The sequence below is a fragment of the Chrysochloris asiatica genome, unplaced genomic scaffold, assembly GCF_000296735.1.
Source record: "Chrysochloris asiatica unplaced genomic scaffold, ChrAsi1.0 scaffold00019, whole genome shotgun sequence".
Taxonomy (NCBI): Eukaryota; Metazoa; Chordata; class Mammalia; order Afrosoricida; family Chrysochloridae; genus Chrysochloris; species Chrysochloris asiatica.
In genome coordinates this window covers 21384587-21407433 of record NW_006408537.1, presented here as the reverse complement: position 1 = coordinate 21407433, position 22847 = coordinate 21384587, and the positions used below count along the sequence as shown (strand labels likewise).

The following is a 22847-nucleotide window of genomic DNA, read 5'->3' as shown; positions in this document are numbered from 1 at the left end:
TCCGAGGGTGTAAATCTTTACGGGAGTAGAAAGCCTCATCTTTCTCCCGCGGAGCGGCTGGTAGTTTCAAACCACTGACCTTAAGGTTTGCAGCCCGATTCGTAACCACTACGCTACCAGACGTTTATATATATATAATTTTTTGCTGTATTATAAACCTTTGATGATCAATGATCTATCCTTGCTATGCATATTACCCCTAGTCAACCATAATATTTATTTGAGTAGAGTGTTTCATTTTAGATTACTTGGGGGTCCACTAGGAATTATGGATTTATCCAAGCTGCTTTGGGAAATGAAGTAAGAAAACCTAATATTAAAATTTACAAAATGTTTATCTTCTATTTGTAGGATCATAGGAGCACATCAATAGTGCCTAAGTGCCTATGGATGCTTGTTCAGGCCTCTAATTGTTGTCTGTTGTTAGATGCCATTGAGCTAGTACCGGTCTCTAATACTTGGGCTTAATTCTTATTCTTCCATTCTCCCTCCTTCCCGCCTTTTCTCTCTGACCCCCCCTCTCCTACTTCTCTCTCTCCCTCATTCTTTTCTTTCCTCCCTCTGTCCTTCCCCTTCTCCTCATTCTTTCCACTTATTTATTCCTTCCTGTCAGTAAACCTGTACTTCTTTTCTTAAAAGAAAATCAAAATGCACATTAAAAATAACAAAAATAATAAATAATAATTTTATTTCTAGAATTTTTGCATAGATTTTAAGGTTTCTTTTTTAAAAAAAATTATAGTTAAAATAAAAACGTCAGAATGCTATTAGTGCCTTATTTAATTTAAGGCAAGTCAATGTGGATCTATCTACAATAGGTGTACTTATTTTTCCACTGGCTTACAATGCAAAAAAAACATTTAATACAGGCAAAGATCAAGTGTTACAATCAAGAAAAAAAAATTCCCACTTAATAATTACAAAATGAGAGAATTTAGTCTTTTTCATTTTTTATCTCTCATGAAACAAAAACAACTTGTTTTAGTGACCTGAATCAGAGAAAAAATATTAGTCTTGGGAAGCATGCATTTCTCATCTTTGATGCTGGATGTTGGAATTTATAGCAGATAATTTTGTTTTTTCTCTTAGGTTATCTTCTGAGTATAGAGAATCTGACAAATATCACATTAAATTGGACAGCATTCTCAATTGTACAACAGAATTAAACAAAAGCATAAAACACCTGGTATTTGTTAGATGTTATTCATGCCTTAAAGTATAATGTTTGAGATTCATTTTGAAGACATTATTCCTGGTATGGCGCTGTGAGTTAATGTGCTAGACTGCAAGGTCATTTGAACCACAAGGTCAGGAGTTCAAGCTCACCAGCTACTCCTCGGAAACCCTATAAAGGGTTGCTATGAGTCAGAACTGACTGGATGGCATGTAGTAACAACAATTTAGCCAGTGAACATTTTATGGATTGGAACAAATGTTTTTATTTTATTAGTTATTTGGTATCCAGTTCCAACCATTCCTTCCCCTACTCAGGCAAATGATGAATAATAAGTGTGTTTTACAGAATGCAAAGGAAAAAAAAACACAATCAAAATCAGTAAGAAAGATTAATAGAAAAAAATTAGTATGATACACATAAAGCTTATAGATATACACAGAATGATTCACATGGAATTTTATACTACAAGAAAGGAAACACATTCACACATATTACCCTACAAACATGTATTTCTAATGATAGCTAAAATATATCCAGAGAGAAAGTAGGAATTGTTCCTTTCCATAAAATATTATTATTTTACTTGTTCAAGTGTATAACTTATGTGTCCAAAACTTATGTGTCCAAAAGTTTACAGAATAGGCTTAAAGTATTTTCTACATTTGAAATTTCTCCACTTTTTCCTAACTTAATCTTTGTGGAAAAGTCAGAATATTCACATAAAGAAACAAAGGACTGTAAAATATTGCATATGCAAATCACTGTGATGTGGTTATAGCTTTAAGTCTGATTTACTTAGTACAGCTTACAAGATATTGGACAAAGTATGGCTAAACAGAATGAACGCTTAAAACTGTTTAGCCCAAGATTTGTTTTTCTGTCTGGTAATGAAAACTGCATTTCAATGACCACTACGTGCAGAACATATTGGAAAGGACCACCACTCATCTGTCAGTTTGTCGTACTGTGGTGGCTTGTGTGTTTCTGTGATTCTGTAAGTTATGCAGTGGATATTTTAAATACCAGCAGGGTCTCCTATGGTGTACAGGTTTCAGCTGAGCTTCCACATAAAGACAGACTAATTAGGAAGAAGGAGAGACGGACTACTTCTGAATATTAGTCACTTAAAATCTTATGAATAGCAGAGGAACATTGTCAGCATCAGCACACTGTCAGATATACTGCTGAAAGATGAGTTCCTCAGGTTGGAAGGCACTTAAAATGCAACTGGGCAAGAGCTGCCTCCTTAAAGTAGAATTGACTATGATATTATGAAAGGAATAAAGTCCTTGGGACCTTCGTTTGCTGATGGGCACAACTCAAAATGCAGAGAAACAGTTGTAAACATCCTTAAATAATTAGAACATGGAATGTATGAAGTATATATCTAGGAAAACTTGAAATTGTCAAAAAATTGAAATTGAGGTATAAACATCGATATCCTGAGCATTAGTGAGCTGAATCTGACAATCACATGGTTCACTATACAAGGACAAATTGAAGAGGAATGACATCACATTCATCATTAAAATGAACATATAAAGATCAATCATGAAGTACAATGCTGTCTGTGATACAGTAATATCCACACACCTACAAGGAAGATGAGTTAATATCACTATTATTCAAATTTAAACAACATAAAAGACGACTATACACATGGACCTCATCAGAGGAGTCAAATTGACTATATCTGTGGGAAAAAAAATAGTGGAAAGTTTCCTGTCATCAGTCAAAACAAGGCCAGGGACAGACTGTAGAACAGACCATCAATTGCTCATATGCAAATTCAGGCTGAAGTTGAAGAAAATGAAAACAAGTCCATGAGATCCAAAATATGATCATAAATATATTCCACCTGAATTTAGCGATCATCTGAAAAACAAATTTGATGCATTAAAAACTAAGCACCGAAGACCAGAAGAGTTGTGTGATGACATCAAGAACATCATACAAGAAGAAAGTAAAAGGTTATTGAAAAGACAAGAAAGACAGAAAAGACCAAAATGTATGTCAGAAGATATTCTAAAACTTGCTCTCCAGTGTAAATGCAAGATGCTAAAGCAAATGGAAGAAGTGAGGTGGTATAAGAGCTGAATAGAAAACTTCAAAGGTCAACTCAAGAACACAAAGTCAGATATTATAACAAAATGTGCAAAGATCTAGAATTTGAAAAACAAAGGGAACAACACTCAGCATTTCTCAAGATGAAGGAACTCGATAAAAAATTCAAACCTTGACTTGCAGTGGTTAAGGACGCTTTGGGTAAAATACTGAATGATGCAGAAAGCATCAAAAGAAGATGGAATGAATACACAAAGTTGCTGTACCAAAAAGAACTGATCAGCGTTCAACCATTTCAGGTGGTAGCATCTGATCTAAATGCCAATAAGCCTTAAGGTGCATTTATATCACTGGCAAAGAACAAGGCACGGGCAAATGATGGAATACAAATTGAAATCTTTCAACAAACTGATGCAGCACTGAAGACCTTCACTCATCTATGCTAAGAAATTCGGAAGAAACTACCTGGCCAACTGACTGGAAGAAATCTGTATGTGTGCCCATTCCTAAGAGAGGTGACCCAACGGAATGTGGAAATCATTGGATAATATCATTGGTATACCATGTGAGTAAAATTTTACAAAAGAGAATGCAAAATAGCTGCAACCATACATTGATAAGGAATTCCCAGAAGTTCAAGTCCGTTTCAGAAGAGGACTTGGAATGAGGGATATCATTGCTGACATCAGATAGGTCTTGTCTGAAAGAATACCAGAAAGATAGTTAACTGTGCTTTATTGACTATGCAAATGTTTTCAATTACGTGGATCATGACAAACTATGGATAACATTGCAAAGTATGGATATTCTAGAACACTAAATTGTGCTCATGAGGAACCTGTACACAGACTAAGAGGGAGTTATTCAAACAGAACAAGGGAACACTGAATGGTTTAAAATTAGGAGAGCTGCACACCAGAGTTATATTCTTTCACCGTATTTATTCAATCTGTGTGCTAAACAAATCATCTGAGAAGCTGGATTATATGAAGAAAAACATGTCTTCAGGGTTGGGAGAAGAATCATTAATAACCCGTGTTACACAGATGATACAACCTTGCTTGCTGAAAGTGAAGAGGGCTCAAAATACTTACTGATGAACAACAAAGACCACAGCCTTCGGTATGGGTTGCATCTTGATATAAAGAAAACAAAAATCCTCACCACTGGACCAATAAACAATAGGCATATCAATGGAGAAAAGACTGAAGTTGTCTAAGACTACATTTTGCTTGGTTCAGTCATCAACACTCATGGAAGCAACAGTCAGGAAATCGAACGATGTATTATTGCATTGAACAAATCTGCTGCACAAGACCTCTTTAAAGTGTTGAAAACAAAAGATGTCAGTTTGAGGATTAAGGTGTGCCTGACCCAAGCCATGTAATATTCAGTAACCTCACATGCCTGCAAAAGTTGGACAGCGAATAAGTATGACTGTAGAAAAATTGCTGCATTTGAGTTAAGGTGCTGGAGGAGAATATTGAAAGTACCCTGGACTGCCAAAAGAACAAATATATCTGTGTTTGGAAGAAGTACAGTTAGAGTACTCTTAGGAAGCCAGGATGGCCAGACTTTATCTCTCATACTTTGGACATATTGTCGTCAAGAGGGGTCACTCCCTGGAGGAGAAGGATATCATGTTTGGCAAAGTGGGAGGTTGAAGAAAAAGTGGAAGATTCCCAATGAGATGGATCGGCATAGTGGCAGCATTGATGGGCTCAAACATAGCAACGATTATGAGGTTGGCCCAGGACCGGGCAGTGTTTCCTTGCACTTTGTAAAGGGTTACTATGAGTTGGTACAGACTTGATGGCACCTAACAACAACAATTATTGGAAGGGAACAAAGTCTCCTTAGGATACTGGGGATAATGGATTTATTTAACAGAAGTGTTGTGTAAATGCATATGAAAAAATATAAGACTGTCTGTTAATAATAACACACCAGAGGCCCCTGAAACATGCAATTATTGCACATATAGAAATCATCACAAAGCATGAAAGTTTTAGTAGAATCTGAAAGCAGAGAAGTGACCCTCATGGCACACTGATCAAGTGTTGGCATTCCAACTTGAAGGTTGGACGTTCAAATTCTGTTGTTGTTGACAAGTGCTGTCAAGTTGGTTAAGACCTATAGGGAACCAGGGGGGAAAACCTGATAAATATGAAGTAAGATAGGATTTCCAATGAGTTGCTGGTGGGTTTGAACCTCTGCCCTTGCAATTAGAAGTCCAGTGCTTATCCTACAGTGTCATACTAGGGCTTCAGGGATTTTAGCTTCTTGGAAATTTGGCATGTTGCTCCCATAAACATTAAAACTTAGAAATCCTGTGGGGAAGTTCTATTCTGTTCTATAGGGTTCAATATGAGTCTAACTAGACTTGATGGCAATAAACTTGATTTCTTTTTTAATGCAGAGAAATGTAGGATATGCTTTCTTAACCAATTTGACTATATGGTCTCACTTGCTCCTCAGGTTTGATATAAAGAAAGATTTAAAAGGGCTTCTTAACCTCATCACCACTGGCATTTTAGACTGGCTAAACACCATACTTATTCAACCCCTATGCTGAGCAAATAATCCTAGAAGCTGGGTTCGATGAAGAAAAATGTGGCATCAGTATTGGAGGAAGACTCATTAACAACCTGCAATATGCAGATGATACAACCTTGCATGCTGAAAATGAAAAAGACTTAAAACATTTACTGATGAAGATCAGTAAATTTGGTATGGATTACATCTCAATGTAAAGAAAACAAAAATCCTCACCACTGGAACAATAAACAACATTCTTATCAACAGAGAAAAGATTGAAGCTGTTAAGGACTTCATTCTTCTTGAATAAACTATCAACACTCATGGAAATAGCAGTCAAGAAATCAAAGGACGTATTGCATTAGGCAAATCTGCTGCACAAGACCTTTTTAAAGTATTGAAGAGCAAAGATGTCAGCTTGAGGACTAAGATGAACCTGACCCAAGCCATGGTATTTTCAGTAACCTCATATGCATGTGAAAGCTAGACAGTGAAAAAGGGAGACTGTAGAAGCAATTGATGCTTTTGAGTTATAGTGTTGGAGGAGAATATTGAAAGTGCCATGGGCTGCCAAAAGAACCAATAAATCTGTTCTGGAAGAAGTGCAGCCAGAGTGCTCCTTGGAGGCCAAGATGGCCAAACTTCGTCTCTCATACTTCGGACATATATCAGGAAGGACCAGTTGTTGTAGAAGGATTTCATGTTTGGTAAGGTGGAGGGTCAGAGAAAAAGAGGAAGACCCCCAATGAGATGGATTGTCCAAGTGGCAGCATTGATGGATTCAAGCGTGGCAACAGTAGTGAGGTTGGCCCAGGATTGGGCAGTGTTTCGTTCTGCTATGCATAAGGTCGTTATGAGTCGGTACCGACTTGATGGAACCTAACAACAACAACAACAAACTTTTCTTGTTGAGAGTGTCCTGTGCTTTGAAGGGTGTTCAGTAATGTCCTTGACTTCTGTCTACTAGATGCCAGTAGCACTCTCCTCCCACAGTAGTGACAACCAAAAATGTCTCCTGACATTGCTATACTCCCAGGGGGACAAAATCATTCCTGGTTGCGAACCTTGAAATAAGCTTGATGTTAATATTAAAATTGCACATGTCATAATATTATAGAAGCATCTATTTAAGATTAAGTTAATTAAAGGGTTCCAAAACATAAGCTCTCTCAGAGAAGTGCTTGGTACTATAAAATGTTCATTTTAATGAGGTAAAATGACAAATATAAAAACAATAGTGACTTTTTGTGCTAGCTAAGTGTACTTTATAGTATAACGTTTCTGTTAGAATCTTAAATGCATTATTGCTTGCGAAAAAACGTTCTTTCTTTAATGATAAGATGGTGCTCGTATAGTTTATTTTGAATTGTTACTTTTTTAGTAAAATCAGTTGGTCAATAGTTGTTGAGAAATAATTACATCCCAGTTTAATACACAGCAATTATGAGCTTATATTTCATAGTGTGCTTTCTTTCATTATTAAAAATCATTTTGCTGTGTTCAGAGTTCCAAATTAATAATTCTTTAACTAGATGGTCTGTTTCTGTCATGATTCTGCTGCTCAAAGTAGAAAAACTCAGTTTAGCTTTACTCCTACTTAATATGGTTTACTATTGCATATCTGTAAAGTATCACATAGTAGAATAAAGGGCTGGAAAAGAAACTCATAAATACGAAGTAGTTTTTTCAAGTCAGAAACCATTCACTGAGTAATTGAAGAAAATAACCTATTTTTACCTAACTGATCTAAATTCCAACTGTGTAAATTGAGGCCCCCAAATTTCTGATTTTAATGTTCACATAATTATGTTCTTACTTTTTCTTTTCATGGGGATTACTACAATTGTTTCATTTAAAATAACTCAAATATGTTTAAATTAGAGACCTTTATCTATTTTCTAGGGTCTTTTGATGGAAAATTATAATTTTACAGCAGGGATGAATACATTTGTGTATATTCTAAATTCTAGGAAACACAGTATTTGTGGTATATCTAGATTTTCCCACATCTGCTGTAGTCCATAGTATGCATAAGTAGATGCTTAAAAAAGTTCATGGGGGGGGGAAATTTTCATGGAAAACTGTAATTAAAAATGATAACGAATTATTCCACGAAAGTTTTGAAGCCCTCCCCCCCCCACACATACATACAGAAACACACGCAACACTCGTTTTGTAATACAAGAAAAAAATGCAGTGATGTTAGTGTTAGAGATAACTTTAGAATGTAGTGATTCTGCCTATTCAAAAAAAAGTATATTCTACAGAGACAATGTATCTCAAGTCCACAGACATGATTGATTGGATATATTGCATTTGGCTACAGAGGAAATACTTTTCATTTAAAAATTTCTGAGAAGTTTTAACCCTCAAATATCACCAAAAATGCAAAGCACCTTCAGCAATAGATTAATTAATTCATCCACAAGCTAGCTGTTATTAAAAACAAAAACAAAAACTTTCAGTGAAATCATTTGGCTAAAAGTTCTTAATCTAGTAATATTACCATTCATTTGAAATGTTTAAATCTACAGATATATCTGTATTATGCTTATTAAGCTGGTCCTTGCACATAGCTTAATGTGAATCACAGATAGTCTACTGTCATAAAGTTGTAAGTGGCATCAATATGACCTATCTTTAAAAATTATTTAACATTCCCAAAGATTAAATGAAACACAATGTAATATTTAACTCTCATTACAAGTTCATCTAACACATAGCTTTTAAAGTGAAATCCATTCTTAGTATCCTTTTTTCTTCTAATGTTAGAGGACATCAGGGTTAGTTTCTAGTATTTATGGAAGACAAGAATTCAAATAGCCTAATTTACAGAGCGAATGTGATTTCACTTTATTTCAAAGACTCAATGCAAATTCCATTTGGATTCCTAAGAGACCTTGTGATTCACTTCACATTTTACTTGAAATACATTATATGGTGCGGTTAAAACACTGAAGAACAATACTCCTTGGTTCCTGAATTGTTCCCTACGATTAAATGAGGCACTTGCGAAGATCAGAAAGGTTAACACTGCCTTCTATAGTGAAGTTGAGACTTAATGTAATTGGACAGGGCACATCAATGTCCTTTAAGACTGGATAACAGCTCAATTTATGAGGGTTATGTGGTTGTTGTTGTTATGTGCTGTTGAGTCAGTTGCAACACACAGTGACCCTATATTGGGTTTCCAACAGCAGCAGGTGGGTTTGAATTGCCAACCTTGCAGTTAGCAGTGCACTGCTTATCCTACAGAGCCACACTAAGACCCCTGTTTTGTACTGTTATATCAGTACAAAACAACAACAACACAAATAAACAAGATGGAATCTTCACAGCAAGGACCATTCCCATCCCCTCTATACACAAGGTTGATAAGGATGGGCAACTTAGACATTGGCTACCTAAAATGTGGAGACTATAAAGGCATGAAATGACTAGCTTATAAGTTTTCAAGAGGGAGTTTAGTTTCACAGTGTAGGGGATGAGGGGGAATGTAGAATCCCCCAGACTGGTCTTGTAAAAGGAGATGGGGATAAGATTCTTATGATTCAATAGTGAGTAACTGTTATCATGACTAATTGCAATTGTTACAACTGTAAAGGTAGAACTTTTGTAGTGTAGCAAAAAGTGGGGAGTGGTTGATCTTACAGTCCAGGAATGGAGGACCCTGGGGCCATCAAGGCAAAAGAGCGGGAGCAGTGTTTGGGACTCTATCCCACAGAGAAGCAGCAATGCCAGAGATGGAGGCAGAGATGATGACGTGGAAAGATGGAGCAGCTGAGGACTCTAGATTCATGGAGGGAGAGGAGCTGTGTGCTAGCGGCATAGGGGCAGACTTGCAGGGTGTGCCCTTTGGTTGTTTGAATGATGGTATATTCCTAAGTGTTTTGGTATATATTAAAAAAAAAAAATAGAGGGAATAGAAGTAAATTTTGTTGAATGATGATACATGGAAGGGATTGTAATCATGGCAATGAAACTGAAACTAAATACAAAATATGATAGAATGGGTATTAAGCTGATGTTCATTCAACTCACAGTAAAAGCTTTAAAAAATTATTTGCTGGTTATCAGGGTGTAGGGTGAGGGGAGGGAGAGGAAGGTGGAGCGCAAGGTAGGGAATGGACACAAGATAGTTTGGGTGCTGGGGGGTTGTGGATACACTAGAAGGGTGAGGGGAATGAAAGAACAAGGAAGATGGGCGAACATTTAGGCAGGTTTGCATGGACTAAGTGGGACAGAGGTAAATAGTGATGTATGCTCAACCTTGGAAAAACAGGGTTCTGGGATATAGGCGTTGAGGCATGATTTGAATGGGTAAAAGAGGGGAAATAATGTTAAGGTGTTTGGCTGTCTTTTGAATCTTGGTTTCCATCGCCTACTACTGTAAAATAGACACTTGAGGGAGAGAGAAAGGAATAGCCAGAAACATCACCATAGAAAGCCTGTAAATCCGTCTTCAGCCTATAACTGATTGGAATACCTAAAATGAGGCTAGAACTTGCCCAGGGAAAGAGGCTTCTTGCAGAACCTTTGCATTGCATAAGACCGTAGGTGGAATCCTGATCCCCATTCAGAATTTTCTGAGGTGGGAAATTTCCACTTGAAAGGACAAGCAGACCAGCCTGGAGCAGCTAGAAGAACAGAACATACTTCTTGAAAGAAAGACCAGCAGGAAAAATCAAAAACAATAATGGCAGTCCAATTGACTACTACAAGAACAAGGAAGTTGTTTGCTGGGGAGCCATCAGGGCAAGCAGCCAAGTCCCCTCAGGGTAAACCCCCTTCCAAGATTGAGACTCAAGGGGAATACACGAGCAGGCATGTGGTCTTTCTGGTGACCATGTTGGTCTAGGGATAAGGGTAAGTGGGGGGAAAACAGCATAAAGTTGTTCACTCAACAGACTCCTGTATACTTGGATTGAAACCTGGTTGGCCAGCTGTGAAGACAAGAAGTGACTGCACTCCTGGACCCAGGGACAGAGACATGGCCACAGAGGACTAGAGCAGAGGGTGAAGTGTCCAGCTGATATGAAGTGAACGGAGATGCACAAGAACACCCATACTTGCAGATAGCACTTATCCTATCCTAGGTGGTGGTGGTGGTTATATACCATTGAGTAGTTTCTGACTCATCAATGACCCTGTATAGGGTTTCTGAGGCTGTAAATCTTTACGGGACCAGAAAACCTCATCTCCCATAGACCCACTGGTATATTTGAACCACTGGGCTTACGGTTAGCAGCTCAGGTTGTAATTCACTACACTACCAGGGCTCCTTATGATATCCTAGAATATATAGGAATTATAAACAATGCTGCATATAAAAATACAAACAAGTGTGTGTGTGCATGTTCGCAGTACCATCCCCATGATATTGAAGCAATAAATTTAAACAGGTTCAAAGACCTACTGCATGATTATTCTGAGGGAAATAAATGTGTTTCATATACCTAGAACTCATGAGCTAAAAAGTAAAAATCCAAAGCACTGCATTTCTTTCCAGACAGACAAAGTTATTAAAATACCCAGGCAAATTGGAAAATCTTATTCCCAACCCAATTTTCACAGCCTAAATTGTGTAGGAAGAAGTGCAGCCAGCATGCTCCTTGGAGGCCAGGATGGCCAAATTTCGTCTCTCTTACTTCAAACATATTGTCAGGAGGGACCAGTCCCTGGAGAAGGATATCATATTTGGTAAGGTGGAGGGTCAGAGAAAAAGGGGAAGACTCCCAGTGAGATGGATTGGCCAAGTGGCAGCATTAATGGGCTCAAGCGTGGCAACAATTGTGAGGTTGGCCCAGGATCGGGCAGTGTTTCGTCCTGTTGTGCATAGGGTCACTATAAGTCGGTACCAACTCAGTGGCACCTAACAACAAACAACAAACTTTGATATTATTTATCATTCAGATTTCCCTACTTTCCAGGCCTAATTTTCATTATTTTCACTAACTGATGTGGCACTGTAGGATCAGCACTGAACTTCAAATCACAAGTTTATTAGTTCAAATCCACTGGCTGCTCCTAAGAAACCTTCCTCAGAAACAAGGTCGCTGTGAGTCAGACCAACTCTATGACACTGAACAACAACAACAAATATGCTGGTTATAGTTTTGAATCAATTTATTGTTCCCTCCTCAATGCATGGGTCCTCTCTCTGCACACCAACTCACCCAGCTCAACAACAATCACAATCACAAAACCACCCATCTCAGAACTTCTTGCTAAAATATGACAAAAAGTCTCCATTCCCCTCAGGGCAAACCCCTTCCAAGTCTAAGACTCAAGGGGAGTACATGAGCAGGCATGTGGTCTGGCTGGTGACTACATTGGTCACTGATAAGGGAAAGTGGGGGGAAAACATCAATGAAATTGTGAGCTAAGTCCGGCCATGTTCAATAGACTCCTGTGAACCCAAATTGAGATCAGGTTGGCCAGTAGTTTGGCAAGACTTGGGGTTTCCTGAGCCCAGAGACAGTGACATGGCCACAGAGGACTAGAGTGGAGAGTGAAGTGTCCAGCTGATATGAAGTGAGTGGAGATGCACAAGAACACACATACTTGCAGATAGTACCCGCTTGACCTGGCTTCCATGGCTGGATGATCAGAACTTGACTAGAAGAAGAAAGAAGACGAAAAAAATAGTAATCTGCTACAATTTGATGAACTTGACCTATACTTATGTAGTAGCTCAAACGAGAGAACAGATTTTTACAGTGAGGATCATTCCCACCTCCTTGGAATGCAGGGTTGATAGAGATGGGCAACTTAGACATTGGCTACGCAAAAAGGCTGGGGGGCTGGGGGGCTGGGGGAGGCTGTGAAGGCAAGAAGTGACTGGCTTGCAAGCTTTCAAGAGACAGCCTTGCATTTCAAACCAACCTTTCGGTTCAGTGCATTATCCTACAGAATCATTCCAGGACTCCATAGAAACAGGCGAGAGATAATACAATTGCTGGAGAAAGGTCCGAGAGTGGCTAGAGAAAAGGGAATACAGAACCCAAGAAAAGGGCTCATGTCTGCAGATTGCTTAAAGAAGTAAAACAGCTCCAGACGGGAACTTAAATGGCCTCTACAATCATTACTTTCCAACTTTATTGTTAAAAGTTAGTGGTTTCCTAATCTAGGAAAAAATATAGCAAACTTTAACACAATGCTTTTTAAATTTTAAATTAGTAAAAGATATGGAAGGCTATTTTTAATAACCTTTTATGTCTAAAATTCTCTGGTAGCATAGTGGTTATGAATCGGGCTGTGAACCGCAAGGTCAGCAGTTCGAAACTACCAGCTGTTCCGCGGGAGAAAGATGAGGCTTTCTGCTCCCGTAAAGATTTATAGCCTTGGAAACCCTATACAGGGTCACTATGAGTCGGAACTGACTCCATGGCACATAACAACAACATGGTAATTTAATTAAATTTTAGGAAAATTTCTTCTCCTTAATAGTAAGAACACAGGAAATATGTTTAGCACTATTAACTTAATTTCCCCTATGATATTGGTTATGACCAGGGCAAACATTAGACACTAAATACCTTTTTCTTGACAATCAGTGTGCTATTTCCTTTGCTGAATAGGTAAGTTACTAATTTCCTTACCATAGCTATGCAGATTAGTTACAGCCCCTTCCTAATGAAAATCAAGGTCTTAAGTATCATGTGGTTGAGCAGGCTTTACTTGGTTTTGTGGCTACTCCAGAGGATTTCCAAGGCTGTAAATTTATGGAATTAGACTGCCGCACCTCTTTTCCAGGAAGTGGCTGATGAGTTCCACTCATCAATAGTTCAGTTAGCAGCCCAATGTTTAATCCACTATGCCACCACAGCTCCTTATATAATTAATGTTTCCCACAGAGTTTTGAAGTTTCATATCTTGCTTACTATTTAACAAACATCCCAATTCATGATGGATGTTCAACAAATAGACCTTGAATATAAGAATGCATGAATTTAATAACTAAATGAGTGAACAGATGTAATGCCCTGTCCATGAAGGTTGCTACTTATTTGATTCAATACCACTACCATCCAGTTGATTCTGACATACAGCAACTCTAGAGAGGGTTTCTGAGACTATGAATCTTTACCAAAGCAAATAGCCTCATCTCTGTCCTGAAAATAAATTGATGGGCTTGAACTGCCAATCTTGTGATTAGCAGGCCAATCCTAAACCACAGCAACACCAGTGCTCCTTCCTTATTTGATTAGTCTGAGGACATTTGCCACACATTCTGGGAGAAAGGCACTTTCATTCAGAGAATGATCTGTCTAGTGACATCACCTATCACCTTGGTATATACAGGACACCACATCACATCACATCACAGTCCAATCTAATTGTGGCCATGCTTCTTAAAAGATTCAACACTAGCTTGTGATCCAGAGGAAGTACATGGCTTCAGAGTCCATGCACTTACTTTAAGGAGAAGTATTGAATAAATGACAGGACTAACAGGGATTCAGAACTACGTGCAGAATCGTGCATGTAGACTCAATTTGGTGATTTGAGTTTACATTAGGAAATAAAAGTTTAGATCCATTTGGGAAGTTCAATGTGTTTTTTAAAGTTCACAGTACTTCTATAGCCCCCATAGTACTTCTATAGTGCTTTTTTAAAGGTTAAGATTCAATAGAACTAAGTTAAAGACAACAATTTGCATTTTTAACAAGCTCTTCTATATAAATTTCTCTCAACTTGGAATGACCCTCCCTTACCCCAGGATCATTTAGCAATGTCTAGAGACATATTTATAAGGAGCTCTGGTAGCGTAGTGGTTACGAATCGGGCTGTGAGCCGCAAGGTCAGCAGTTCGAAACTACCAGCGGTTCCGTGGGAGAAAGATGAGGCGGTCTGCTCCCGTAAAAATGTACAGCCTCGGAAACCCTGTACAGGGTCGCTATGAGTCGGAACCGACTACACGGCACATAACAACAACAACAACAACAACAGAGACATGTTACCAGTCCATGTGCTTTAGGATAAGCCATGGACTGGTAACTACAAGGTCAGCAGTTCAAACCCCCTAGTCACTCTCAGAAATCCTATACAGGGTCACAGTGAGTCAAAACCAACTCGAAAGCACACAACAACAACAAAGACATATTTGGGCTTTCACAACTGATGGGAGCTGTTGCTATTGGCATCTAGTGAGTAGAAGCCAGGGATGTTGCTATGCAAAAATTGAGAGATACTGCCTTATCAGATTATGCTAATCAAATGAACAGAGACAGTGCTTCAGGACAGCAATACCATCTGAGCCTAATACAGGTTCATCATACAGCTGTGAGGATATAAAATATATTCTAGAAAGATTTAGATTAAATCCTTCTAAAAGAGATAAGGTTCACTTAAGTGGACTTTTTGTACAAGGATTACTTCAGTCTCCTGTGATGCTGAATAAATGAAGTGTCAGTGGATTATTTACTTAACACCAACCATAGAAGTTCAGAAGAATTAGTGATATTCCCAGGTAACCTGCAAGAGAGAGGTGGGCTCATAGCAACAACAACAAAAACTATGCAAATGTTCATTCATACATTCATTTATATAATAAATATTTCCTTTAACAAATATTTATTGATCACCAAATACCATACATCAGAAAAAATCTGAAACAGTACACTTTCTGTGTAAAGTCAACGATTACTTATATTCAGAGTCGATCACAATAAATACCTTTTCATGTTATTATTTTTTGACAAGTTTGATTATAGTTTTAACTGATTTCTTTCTTGATGACATCTTGCAACACTATTCACTAAAGCATACTATTGTCTACTTTATATAATAGTAAATAATCCCTTTATATTTTACAGAACATTTTGAACATTAGAAAGCAATGTGATACTTGTCCTTCAGAGCTTCAATGACTTGCCTCTAAAGAACTGCCACTAATTAACCCTTTGTCTCCTTAAATTAAATGATCACTTCCTAGTATTTCAAGACAACTGTAAGCCTCCTCTTTTAAACCTGTACTATCAACACATAAGAATCGCTTCTTTCATCAACTGTGGTTGATTTACCATTTAGCAGAACAAATTAAGAACTTATCAGTAATTATGAAAATAATTTCCTTCTTTTATTGAAATGCTTTGCAGGCACTGCAGCTTAGCACATTATTATTCTGGGTGGCGTAGGTGTTGTTGAAAGGCAGTGTGAAAATAAGAGCCTGAATTATGAATTCCTCCCATGAACATCAAGTCACTTTGTATTTTCTGTGGCTAAAAGAACTTATTTCTTGCTTTAAAAAAAAAAAAAAAAAAGGAAGAGAAGAAGAAAATGAACAGGAACATTTTAACTTTCAGCAACACATAAGACTGCAGTGCTTTATATAATGAATCAAAAGACTTATCAACTCTGAAATAGTATTTTGTTCTTTATTTATGTCTGTCCATGAAGTTTACCATTTTTTTTGTGTGTTTAGCAATATGTATCAGTATAGACAAGGGGACTGCCTCTAACAACTTGTTATAAAATTAAATCCCTCATTAAGTTTCAATTGAACAAATACTTATTAAATAGCTACTGGATTTTAGGAAAGGTTTCTGTGTGGCACAGTTTGTACATGAATACTAACCTAAAGGAAGAAAAACCTAGCGATCCACTTCCATAAAGAGTGTTGTTGTTGGGCCATGCCATCGAGTCAAGTCTGATTCAAAGTGACCCTGTATAGGTTTTCCAAAGACCGACTGGTAAGTTTAAACAACTGACCTTGCAGTTAGCATTCCAGTGCTTACCATACTGTGCCACACCAGGACTCCAAGGAAATCCTGTAGAGAGCTTCTACTCTGTAACACATGGGGTAGACATGAATTGGAACAGAATCAAAGGAAAAGTGTTCTTCTTCCCTATTCTGTGTGGCACTTTGGGCTAATGCACTGGACCACAAGGTCAGTTTGACCACAAGTTTGGCAGATCAAATTCACCAGTCTCTCCTTGGAAACACTCTACAGGGTACTATGAGTCAGAGTTGATGCCACACCAATAATACCAATTAACTGTACTAGGTTCTGGAAAGCAGAAATGGGGTCATAGATTAAAGACAATCCCCAGAAATCCACACGCGAGGAAACTGGTCGTTTTCAAGACAATAATTTTTGGGTGCCTGCAACTGCAAAAAGGTGCATTTTCTTTCCCTCAGTTTTTCAAAGTGATCATATTTTGCAGCAACTTCTATGTGTTAAGATCAGTTGGAACAGACTTATGAACACAGGAACTACATTGGGCTGAGGCGTAAATTGTCTTTATTCAGTCATTATTTTGTAACAGATTCACGGGTAGTCAGAAGTATTTTCAAAGGTATCGCATTTCTTTTAGCTCCAAAATAGTTTCCGTCCAGTTCTCTGTACCTAAACTTTTTGTGGAGTCCTGGTGGAATGGTTAAGCTTTTGGCTGCTAACCAAAACGTTGGAATTTCAAAACCACCAGTTGCTCCATGTGACAGTTGGTTTCCACAAAGATCTACAGCCTTGGAAACTCTGTGGGCAGTTTTACATTGTTCTGGTGTGGAGCTATAGGGTAAGCACTTGACTGCTAACCAGAAGGTTAGCAATTCAAACCCATCAGCTGCTCCTCAGAAACCCAATATAGGGTTGCTATGAGTCAGAACTGACTCCATGACACTTAACGACAAATAGGGTCTCTTTGAGTTGGATTTAGCTTGACAACAATGGTTTGATAAATATATTTTTTGTATAAAGAATTGCTTTTTACCCTTCAGCCTTAGGTGAGTGTGTAACAGCTGCATGGATAACCAGATAGTTTTCTATTTTGTCACTGGTTTTAGCACAAGAAAGGTGAAAAGTAATAAATTTGCAGCAGTGATGATTTTGTACTCTCTACCTTCTAAGTATTACATACCTTATCATGAAAATTGAAGATGGTAAGAAATGAAAGAAAAATAAATTTGATTTAAAGTCACAAGGATGGAGAGATTTAGATCTTCTCTAACTTCCAACTTTAATCTTGGTTTAAGTTTTGTATACAATAAAGAATCCACATGTGTGCATAATTCCAGAAAGGAAGCAGACTGGTTTGCTGACTTTGGTTAAGTAAGTACACTGTGGAACTGGCACATTAGCACAATTTTATGTTTCCCATAAAATAACTTAGGGTGTGCATGAAGTACATTTTGAAGGCCAGAGAACATTTTTTAGGTCTTGTTGAGAAAATAAAAATTCAGAATCTGCTTAGCTGAATGCATATTTCATGCACACAAGCATTCATGTTAAGAAATTCTTGGGTAGCTGCTACTGTGATTATTGAAAATGGTTAAAAATATATTTGGTTGGAAACTTTCTTACTTTCTTCAATGCTACTGCAATTTCATTTCAGAACCTCTATTATAGGTTGAATTGTGTCTCTAGAAAATATGAGTCATAAATCCTAACCACTATTACTATAGTCAGAGTCCTGGTATGACACTATAGGATAAGGACTGGACTGCTAACTGCAAGGTTGGATGTTCAAACCCAATACAATGTCAGAACCAACTTGAGGATAGTTAACAACAACAAATTCCAGTAGCTACATTCCAATTTAGGAATGGTTGTCTTTGTTATGTTAATGATGTAGAATTAAGTTAGGGTGTGTCTGGAACCAATCTCTTACAAAAATATAAAAGGAGCAGAATAAACAAGCAGAGATGGGGAGACATTGATGCCAAATCACCTGGATATCTCCAAGCAACTGAAAAGAGAACCTGAAAAGACAAGAACTGAGCTGGTGCTCTGAATTCACACTTCTAGTCTCTATTTCTATTTTGTAAAGTCATCAAGTGTGGTATGTCTGTTATGCTGTTGTTGTTAGGTGCCATGGAGTTAGTACTGACTCATAGCGGCCTTATGCACAGCAGAACGAAACACTGCCCGATCCTGGGCCAAACTCACTTGCCACACTTGATTCCATCGATGCTGTCACTTGGCCAATCCATCTCGTTGGGGGTCTTAACAGCACATAAAGAAGACACCCTCTCAAGACACACACACCAAGAAAAATAATCAAACAAAAGTAAATGTGGCCCATTTGACCTAGCCTCGATGGCTTTGGCTTGATAATCAAAACTCAGCTAGAAGAAGATTTAAAAAAAACTATTTTTGATAAAGGAAAAAAGTATAAATTCTTACAATTTGATGAACTTGACCTATATTCATGGATGTCTTAGCTCAAAATACCAACAAAGGGGAAAGGCGTATTCATATCAAGTATTAATCCTATCTCTTATGTATATAGGGTAGATAGGGATGGGCAACTTAGACATTGCCTACCTAAAATGAGGGGACGATGAAGGCACAAAGTGACTGGCTTACAAGTTTGCAAGAGGAAGTTTAGTTTAAGAGTATTCTGGGAAGGTAGAATCCCCACTGAGTCATTTTTATCTTGTCTAGACAGGTCTAGTGAAAGAGATGGTGATAAGTTTCTTATGATTCCATAGTGAGTAATTGCTATCATGCTTAATTTTGACTGTCACAACAGTAAAGGTAGAAGTTTTTCTTAACAAAAACAGGAGGATAGTTAATCTTACAGTCCAGAAACAGAGTATTCTAGGACCATCAAGGGAGAAGAGCACAGGGGAATGCGAGACCTATCCAGAGAAGCAGTGACACCATAGATGGAGGCAGAGATGAGAACATGGATAGAGTGAGCAGCTGAGGACTCTGGACTCATGGAAAGAGGGGCACTGGGTGCTGGTGGCCAGGATGCAGGCTTAGAGAATGTGACCTTTGATTGTTTAAATTATTATATATTCCTGAGTGTTTTTGTGTACATCTTCCAACCCCTCCCTACCCAAAAAGGAAAAAGAAATACAGAGGAAATGGAAGCAAATACTGATGAATGATGATGCACAGAGGAGATTGTAATCACTGCATTGAAATGAAGGTGTTAAGCCAATGTTCTCTCATGTAAACTATCACTCAGTTCACAATAAAAACAAAACCAAGTAAATGTGGTACCAGGTTTCAAGTTTCCGACTTTGTTATCAGATATAGGTTCACAAACCTGACAAGCAAAACCATGCTTTTATAAAGCATAACCACAATGTACTGTTATTATTGTTGTTAAGTGCTGTACTTTTGAGAGTAAAAAGTACCTTCCACTTTGCCTGCTGAGTATACCATCTTAGAACAATACTGGTCAGTGCTGACTGATGATGCTGGCAAATTCAGGACAATGAAACTTGCACAATTCTTTCAAAGCCCAGTTGTCCTAATAACAGCAACATAAAAGCAAACATCTATCAGTTCATGCTAAAAGAGCTGCTTGTGGTGGTAGTGGTAGTATGCTGTGGAGTCAGTTCTAAAGAACTACCTGCAGGAAGGAAAAGAATGGCCAAGTATTATATGGGTAATGTATATTAAGATACCAACATTTTTTCAAATGTACATTTCCAAACAATATCCTTATTTATAAACAAAATTTCTGAAAGCTTTGGAAAATATAGATTTGAAAATTTTTTCATCAGCAACAGAGCTTAATTTTCTCCAAATTAAATGTATAACGTGGTGCAGTTTTAGTTGTTACTTAATTTAAACACTCAAGCATAATTACATATGTACATTATATCAAAAAATTAAAATGAATATGATAAGAAGACAAATCTCTCAATATTGCTAAGATAGAAGAGCAAGCAGAAAAAAGATTTTAAAAATCTGAAGTCTAAGATTCATGTTGGATAACATGAAGAGGAATAACTTAAGAATTATTGGCATTCCAGAACAGGAAGAATCACAGAAGTCCACAGAAGAGATAGTTGAAGAGCTTCTGGAATAAAATTTCCCTAACATCTTGAAGGATGAGAAGATAAACATACAAGAAGCTGAACAAACTCCAGGAAGGATAGACCCCAAAAGAAAATCATCAAAACATATCATAATCAAGCTCTCCAAAATCAAAGACAAGAAGAGAATCCTAAAAGCAGCCAGGTAAAAGAGAAGTGTTACCTACAAAGGCAAGCAAATCAGATTAAGCTCTGACTTCTCAGCAGAAACCATGCAGGCAAGAAGGCAATGTGGGTCCCCAGTGCTGAGGCATCTCCCCACCCACGCCACTGCAATGGCGGCAGTTCCGCCGCTCTCCAAGGCCAAGTATCTAAAGCGGTACTTTGTCTGGGGCAGATGCCGGTGTTGATGGGGCCTCTGAGTCTTGTTGCAAGTGTCGTAAAAAGTGGCCTAAGCCTGGCCAAAGTGGCAAAAGAATGCAGATTGTAGATGATGATGTGAGCTGGACAACTATCTCCACCACTAAACCAGAGAAGGAGGAAGAGGAAGATGATGGAGACTTGCCTGTGGTGGCTGAGTTTGTGAATGAGCATCCAGAAGAGGTAAGGCAGATGGAGGCCAAATGGAAACTTCTGGGAGGCCATGCTGAAGACCTAGTCTTATGTACGCATTTCCATCCCTACTCCCTAGATCCGTCTCCCCCTGGGAGGGTCCACCATGACTCCGCAGATGCTTGCCCACCCAGGAGGGTCCGCCATGACTCCCCAGATACATCTCTACCCTGGAAGCATCAACATACTTCTTCAGAAAAATCTCCTAGGAAAACTTGTCATGTCTCCCCAAATACAACACCTCCTCAGAGGTCCCAGCATGATTCCTCAGATATATATCCCCCTGGAAGGACTTACCATGAGCCACCCAATTTGTCTGCAAATGCTCCTCTTTCACTGCCCTGAAGCAAAAGCAGTAAAGCCTCAGAAAGAACCACTAACAAGTCTTCTACACATTGGAAGGGGCCAGGACCCTCTCATTCAACAACACTCCCAAAGACCAACAAACATGAGTATGCCTTGGACCTCTCTCCTCCTTGAAAAAAGCAAGCAAAATCCCATTTAGAAGTAAGCCTCATGATTCTAAAGAATCCTCCCTCAGCTGTAGGAGGTGTCACTTAAGCTCTTCACCTAGGAAGCCTCAGAGTCACACCTTGAACTCATCTTCCTACCAAAGGGACAGCCAGCAAGCCTCTGATTCAGATCTTTCCCCTCTACGGCATCAACACAAACAAAGTCCAGGGCCCCAGGATTCTGGTTCAGACCTGTCTTTGCCACAGAACAGACCCAGACACCAGAGCTCTGATTCTGACCTCTCTCCACAAAGAAGGAGACAGAGGACCAAATCTTCGCCACCTCGGAGGAGTCAGCCTCCTGAAAAGAAAGCTACCCACATGTTCTCTGGAGCCAAAACTGGGTTGATGTTAACAGACATACAATGAGAACAGCAGGAGCTCAAGAAAAGGGACCAGCAAACCATGGAGTTTGAAGCTGAATTCCAATATATTGAAACCATATTTCAAGATAAGTCTGGCCATAAGCAGAACTTGAAACTGGAACATTTGGAGCAAAAAAGAAATGGAGAGAAATGAGCTGTATGCTCAGTGGAGAAAGGGGCTTGCTCAGAGCCACAAACAGCAACAAAAAGATGCATTGAAGGAGATGCAAAAGCCACTGGCCCGTTATATTGATGTTGAAGACCTGAATAAGATGCCAAGAGAACAAGAAAGAGATGGGGATTCCTTAGCCAACTTTATCAAAAAGAATAAGGCCAAGGAGAACAACAAGAAAGTGAGAACTTGATACAGTGGCCCAGCACCTCCTCCCAACAGATTCTATATCTGGCCTGGCTATTGCTGGGATGGAGTAGACAGATCCAATGTATTTAAGCAAAAGCATTTTGCCAGACTTGCCAGCAAGAAGGCAGTGAGGGAACTTGCCTACAAGTGGAGTGTTGAGGATATGTAACTTTTCTGAGGCCATAGGGGTCACTCTGAGTGGCAATAGTTGCACAGGACAGCCAGACAAGTAGCTATTACAGTTGTTTGTGCTAGGAATCAGGGTTCACACGACCAGCAGCATATTGAGTGCCAGTTCTGACCCCAGAAGAACATTTGGAACTATTGTTTGGACTTTGGTACCTGTATTTCTCAGATGTGCCAATGTTGGCTGTTGCTAGTTTTCAGAGTTACAGAGGAGGCATTGCATTTTAAGTTTATTGGAGTTTGTTCTTGGAAAGGTTTTATTTATTTATTTTAAATTGATAAATATACATTTATTTTTTAAAAAAGAAGGCAA

At 38.5% G+C, this 22847-nt stretch overlaps 1 protein-coding gene and 1 pseudogene across 1 annotated transcript in view; one reads left to right on the top strand and one right to left on the bottom strand.

The window, feature by feature from the left end:
- The window catches only part of BAI3 (brain-specific angiogenesis inhibitor 3), a 1099520-nt gene that overhangs the window by 394332 nt on the left and 682341 nt on the right, over window positions 1–22847 (bottom strand). The gene's annotated exons all lie outside the window — the stretch shown is intronic.
- On the top strand, window positions 20834–22517 carry LOC102827963 (annotated as a pseudogene).